Here is an 8,003-nt window from a genome sequence, read left to right on the forward strand (position 1 = left end):
AAAAACTTGGAGTAATATTTTTTATATTTGAACAATTTAATCAAATATACTTTAAAAATGAATATAAAAATCTTAAAATTCAATAACACCTTATTTGTTATATCGAAACATCAAAATGTTTTCAACTGTAACTTTTTCCCATTCTCAATGAGGAATAGAAAAAGGTTGCAGCCACTAGATAACACCTGAGGTTCTGTTTTTACCTGCTGACAGGCCAAACATTTGGATACAAACTTAGTTATATCCATTATCCATACATGCTCACCAATATCAACCCTTCAGATCTTGGTACATTTTATTTCCTCCTGGATGTATAGCCAAAGGACTATAATAAGCTCCAAAGAGAAGATCCTTATTTAATTATTCATCACCAAGTACACAAATTTTACCTTATAACATAAACATCCATCTCATTTTTATTTCAAAGTCTTTAGCTTCATCTTTCTTCACTTGTTCAATTTTTTTTTCATCATTGCTTTGAAAGTCTTTGATCTAATCCAATAATGCATGCCTTAACCTTAATTTTGTAACCAATGTAGCATCGTTCTTTATTGGTAATCGAGCATTTAAAGCTCTTGAATTAGAAAATGTTTTTTGACAAAATGCATCAGCTATCATATTAGTGTTCCCATGATGGTAGTCAATAATCACATCATAGTCTCTTAAAAACTCGATTCATCCCTTTTATATTAAATTCAATTCTTTCTGAATGATCATATACTTCAAACTTTTGTGATTTATGTAGATATAACACCGCTCACCAAATAGGTAGTTGCACCATATATTATTATTATTTTTTCGAAGCAAACACCACAGCTGCTAACTCTAATTCATGAGTCATAGCTCACATAATTTTAAAAAAAAATTGCCCAAATCTGGTTGCACTAGAACCAATACCTCTAGCAAAATCTCCTTAAACATAATCAAGACTTCTTTATTACTTTATGATCTATATAAATATCACATATTTTCTGAGCGACATAATAAGGGGAGAAAAAATCATCAATAAATTCTTCACGAATCTCCGATAATAATTGTCTAATCTTAAGAAACTTCAAACTTCAGAAACATTTTTTGGAGATTTCTATTCCACTATTGCTTGTACTTTCTTGAAATCAACTCCTATTGCTTATGTCAAAATCACGTAACTAAGAAATGAAATTTTTTCGGCAACCAAAATTGACACTTTAGCAACTTGACATGAAGCTCTTTATCCCTCAATACCTGAAGTACAATGTGGAAATGGGCATCGTGTTCTTCTATAGTTTTGGAATAAAATAAAATATCATCGATTAACATGACTACAATTTGATTTTAGTACAACTAAAACACCCGATTCATTAAATTCATGAATGTTACGAAAGCATTAATCAATCCAAATGATATCATTATGAACTCATAGTGACCACATCGGGTTCTGAAAACCATCTTCAAAACATCTTCCTATTTAATCTTTAATTAGTGGTATCTGGATTAAAGATCAATCTTCAAAAATACTGAAAATTCTCTTTAAGTGGGTTAATCGGATCATAAATTCTCGAAAGAGGATATTTATTCTTATCATCACTTATTCAACTGATGGTAATCTATGCATATATGCATAAATCAATCTCTTTTAGTAAATAATATCAGTGCACCTTTCAGAGACACACTCGATATTATAAAACTCCGATCAAGTAGCTCCTATAATTATGCTTCTATATTTCTGAGTTCAGTCAGGTTCATTTAATATAAGACTGTTGAAATAGGCATAATACCCAGAAAATATCAATCTTGAATTCACCTCGCACTCAAGAGGTAATTTCATATAATTTATATGAAAAAATTCATCTAAAAATTTTCGACTACCAAAATATCCTTCAACTTATCTTAGATATTTCGGTGTCTAGCACATTTATCACAAAAGATGAACAACCTTTTGGCATCAGTTTCTTTACAATCAACACTGATATCACAATAGACAATGATTTCTCTTTTACTCCGATTACTATTATTTCAAAATATTCCACATCTTTCAAAAATAATTGTTTCATGCGATAGTCTACCGAATTATTATACGAACTCATCAAACAAAAATTCTACAAGATTCACCGAGAACACAACCCCTTGAATATTTATCAGACAATTTTTCTTATCCACTTTACTCTAGTACTAAGACCCAACGAATTTGTTGCTATCAATAAATTATAAGAAAATACCTTTTTAGGGCAGTCTGAACTAATACAACTTAATCACACATTCTACTCTTAATGGTAAATTGCTACTTTACTACTTGTGATTATTATTTATACACTTTTTCATTTTTCGTATTTTTCTCCAATTACTATAATCTTGAAACCCTTCAAGTCTTTTAGATCAACAACTATACATTTAAACTCATTTTAAATCATTTCAGAGGATAACATGATTTCATCTTATTCACTAAGAATTTAACTTTCTTTAAACCTTTAGCAGACAACTTATATAATGCTTACTCTTATCCTCTGATCTTAAAAGTTTAGTCTTTAATCTATTACTCAAAATTAACTCAGATCAAATATATATTTTCCTAAACAAAATTAATACTTAACTTATGTACTTATCAAATATTTAAGCATACCCATAAAAATCCAGAGTCATCAGTAACTTCAAATAATCTTCAGATCCTCTTCAGTCTCAAATTCTTTTGTATACCTTCTAAACATTCTGATTGTTTCCTCTAATTCATTAACATCATCAAAAGGTGAAGCATTTCTTCCTCATAATATAGGATAATCTCTTACAGCTCTAACTCTTTTCAAACGAAATACTAAGTCCTCTCGGTTTGCTTGGATTGATTTCAATCTCGATCTTTTTTTAATATTTTTAACTTTCTTACTTTACTTTTAGCTTCCGACATCTAACACATTCATTTCAACTCTACATTAGTAAGGAGTAGCATCAACAAATAAAATCACTTAACTAAACCAGATCAGTAATATCGAACGTCCTATGAGCATGTACACATTTCCAGTATAAATAAACTATGTTTACACTGAGAATCGGCTAAACATGTAGCTCTGATACCAATAAATATTTTGATCTGGTTTTAAGTAGTAATTAGGTAGTTTGATGTTGTTTCCCAACACATATGAAACTACCAAATTACTACTTAAATTAAAAATAAATCAACCATCACTGTTAAAGAAATTCTATCAGAGCAACCAAAATATTTATAATATACATGCCACTAATAAGTCAAAGTTAAGATGTTTAACTGATATTGGTAATAGGTACGATTTTCTAAAAAGATGCTCGAGAGTTCCTCAATTCACGCTCTTTTCTCTATCCGAATCTACCCATGAAAATCATCACGCGCTAAGTAAAACTTAGTGAGGTAGTAGCACAATTAAAGTGAGATAAACATAAAATATCACAAATACTTTTAAAACGTAACACTGTAATTTAATAAATATATTGAAACTTTCAAACCGATCTATTCAAGCCGATTTTCTCTTCAGAAACATGAAAATCATCATCTCATGATTTTATCAAAATCATGTAAATCAACATCAGATATAACGACTATTATATATTATTTTACATTTGTACATATTTCATAAATTTTATTTCATTTCCATATTCTTTCCTTTCATATACTTGTCATAAATTTCATATTTACTGTCATAGCCCAATATATATGTAAGAGAATGCAAGGTATGCGAGTCCTACATAATGTGCGCACTAGGCACTTCACGATGCCAATCATCATCATAAGATGCACTTCAAGTGCAAATCATATCATATACACCAACAGTGCCATACGTAATGTACACAAATGAACCATAACTTGACTTAACTTGAACTTTACTCAACTTCTTGGCATGCCAAGTGTATCTACGACTCTCAATGCAACATACAATGAGCTTCCATATTATATTATATTCATATAATAGTCAACATTTGCATATTAGAATCAATTTCAATTCATTATCATAAACATAATAATTTGGGTAGTTCATATCCAAAATAAGTCATATAACTTTTCTAAAATCATCGAGAAAATATTCCATTCATAAAAATATTTATATCATTATTTAGAATCGCTTTAGGAATACATTTTCATAATATATAGTATAAAAATATATTGGGTAATTGCACACCCAAAAATAATCATAATTCTTTTATATAGCATTTTGGAAATATTCCATAATTAAAAAAATAAATCATACTTTAAAATTCATATTTTAAAATAATATGAGGTTGATTTATCACAAGTCTCGATCAAAATATTTAAATAAATAAACATCACTCACCTTTGCCTCACTACTGAACCTTTAATATATTACTCTTTTACTCAAGTATTTTGTCTTCGCTTTCGAGTCACCGAAATCACAAGATTTGTCGTAATCTATACGATATCACATGCATAACATCGTTTCCAACTATTTGTTAGTATTATACTAACATAATTTAATTTCAATAAAATAAATTCTATAAAACGCAATCAATACTAAATTGATATAAAACTAGATCATAATTTCCATCCCAACTTCAAACTTCTCAAAAATAGTCATTTAATTCCATAAATATTCATTTCCACCATCAACCCTTCAACTTTTCAAATTTTGCATTTCAAATCACTAATTATGAATTCTTCATGAATTCATTTCAACCTTTCCATTTTGTTCATAATTGCCCTTCACTATTATGATCACTTTTTATTAATTACCCAAAATTTCCAGAAAATCATTAATACACTCAATCCAACTTTAATATTTGAAAACTTGTAATTTCATCCTCTATTTGCCTAGCCTTTTTGAATTCAAGCCTTAACTTTAGTAAACTCACAAATTTGATCCTAAATAAATATTTATATTTAAATTCCAGCATTGTAGCATCCAACTCAAATTATGAATTCTTCATGAATTCATTTCAACCTTTCCATTTTGTTCATAATTGCCCTTCACTATTATGATCGCTTTTTATTAATTACCCAAAATTTCCAGAAAATCATTAATACACTCAATCCAATACTTTAATATTTGAAAACTTGTAATTTCATCCTCTATTTTCCTAGCCTTTTTGAATTCAATCCTTAACTTTAGCAAACTCACAAATTTGATCCTAAATAAATATTTATATTTAAATTCCAGCATTGTAGCATCCAACTCAAATAGTAACTTCCCCAAAATTTTATAGCTTGTTTGAATTAACCCCTAATTTAACCAAATTAGTAATTTTGGTCCCAAATCATCATTATAATATTCAAATTCAGCATCCAAACATTAATTTACAGCATAGGACCATAATTTCACAACATTTGTGCATAAGCTCCTCTATTTTCCTTAATTTGCTATTTTGTCCTTAACTTTTATCCAAGGTTCAATTTGGTCCAAAACTTTATTTCAAGCACTCAAGATCACTTCTAATATCATTCTAATCCCTTAGGAAACTTATGAATTTTTTCTATAATTTCTCCTTTTAGGTCAAACCTCTACAACTTATACAATTTAATCCTTAACCTTGTTTCAAACTCAATTACACTATCTACACATCATATTAAATCAATCGAACACAATTCCATATCATTCATAAACAAAACATATTTTTTCTTCAAAACTTTCCCTAGGGCCGAACCTACATAGAGTATTTGTGCTTGATTTTAACTAACTTTTAAACTTAATTTCATCACCACAACACTTCCCACAACATGAATAAACTTTAAAACACAAGAAAGCAACATCCCCTTCACCATCTCAAAATCAACTTAAACATAAACCATAACAATTTTTATGTCAAATGAAAGAAGATTTCATGTAGATGATTTTATCCTTCATGAACAAACTTTAATTCCTAATATAAATGGATCAAAAATAAAAAAGAAACTTTCTCTCAGCTTGAAATATAACACACGGCTGGAAGAAAAAGCTTGAAGGAATTCTTGAATTTTCTATGCATTAAATAACCTTTACACTTGTATTTAAAAGATTAAAGTGAATTAAAAATTTATTTCTATAAAATGACCAAATTGCCTTTAATGAATCCTTTTATTTTTATCCATGCCATCCTTTTATCTCTAATTTAATATTCTAGAATAAACATAAAAAAATTTTTGAAAATTTTCAAATTTGCCTCCAATTTTTTTGAAATTCAATTTAATCCTTAAATTCTACTATTTCCTTAAAACAAGGCAAATCCTTTTAACCTGACTAATCCACTTCGATTTCTTCACATTAAAAATAGCCACGCAACATTTCTAATCTCATACTACCATCCTTCAATTTTTGTAAATTTTGATTCGATCAGGATATTTGATTATTTATCGAACTTTATCGATAAATAGCTTTTCCTGAAAATCCCATATCAGACATTTGAATCCTTCTTTTAAGGTGAACTATCCATTTATGAGACCAAAATATATAACTTTTCAAAATTATACTTTAGTTCCCTAAACTTTTCCAAATTTATACTTTAACCACTATACTTTCAAAACTTACATTTTGGTCACTATCCAAAAATTTGGGGTATTAAAGTTTTGGGGAGGGAGAGACGAATACGAAGATCTTTGACTCATCGACCTTCGACAACGTGACCGATGGTGGTCAGAACGAAAGTTAATGCAGTAGTAAGATTTTAGATTGGTTTAGAGAGAAGAGAGAGAGAGAGAGAGAGGAGGAAGATGAAGAATAAAGAATAAAGAAGAAGAGAGGAAAAAATAAGTTTTTTAAAAAATCAACCAAAACGACGTCGTTTTGAATAAAATTTGATTTTGTATATGAATCTAAAATGGTGTGGTTTTGGTGTAGGTTGCCATGTCATAACGTCGTTAAAAAGTTAATGGCCGAGTGATAAAAAATTCAATATGTTAAATTTAGTGAGCAAAATGAAAAATGAAAGTTCAATGAGTGTAATAAGAGAGAGTAAAATTCAGTGAGTATCAGTATAATTTACTCTAAAAATATAAAAATATCTAAAATATATAATATTTTAAAATTTTCAGAAATACCTACCCGCTTGTTACATCCCTGCATCAATATGCCCTTCCGATGGCGAATGCTATATATACGTGGAGGTTGCTATTCCATTGTTGTTGGCATCCATCGCTTTTACAATTTCTAATCACTAGTCTTGGTGGAGCAATCCCGAGCATGGTCGGCTAAAGTAGGAGTCTTCTCTAGGAATTACAATCTAACTCAAAATTGCTGGATTTTGATTTTATGTCGGGTCGAATTAGATCAGATTTATTCTCCAAAAAATCAATTTGGGTTGAGTCTAGGTGAATAATATATATTTTCGAGTCGAGTTTGGATGAATAATATATAATTTTGGGCCAAGTCGAATCAAATAGAAGATATATATTTTTTGAGTCAGATAAAATTAACCAAAAATCTGACTCTACTCAACTCGTTGCCAGTTATAGTCTTATTGTTCTCGATATACATTTTTTTTTTTGAAATAAAGTACTTTGTATTATGAATGTTTACAAAGTACACCGCCTCAAGGACCTCATTAAAAACCTCCCTAGACCTAAATGGAAAAAAAAGAGTGTGCCTTGAGATAGTGAAGAACAAGGAGTATTGTACACCTATTGTAAAATACTCATACATGACAATACAGTCCCTACGCCTAACCAAACTCTGGAATCCAATAACAAACGAAAGCAGAACAAAAACCTACCATATCACAATAAAGCTTTCAAAGCTTCGTGCCAGTAGCTTAAAGAATAGAAAGCAAAGACCAATAACTTAGCTAACAAAACATATTCCTATTCAAACTTGCAAAAGTAAACGGCACTATAGTAAACAGCAATTTTAAATCCAGCAAAGACTCAATAATCGGCTCAAACTCTCCTAACAGCAACTAACAGTAATAGAATCGGGACTGCGAACGAAATCTTGAACGACGGGGAATATTGACGGCCATTGAAAATGCGCCCATACACCTATTTGCAGCAAAACAGTATTGAAGATTTGATCCACCGAAAAAGAGTATCCATTAAACCTTGTTTTATTTCGACACAACCAAATTTTCCAGATTAAACC

This window comes from Hibiscus syriacus, unplaced genomic scaffold, assembly GCF_006381635.1.
Source record: "Hibiscus syriacus cultivar Baekdansim isolate YM2019G1 unplaced genomic scaffold, ASM638163v2 tig00001644_pilon, whole genome shotgun sequence".
In the NCBI taxonomy this organism is placed as follows: domain Eukaryota; kingdom Viridiplantae; phylum Streptophyta; class Magnoliopsida; order Malvales; family Malvaceae; genus Hibiscus; species Hibiscus syriacus.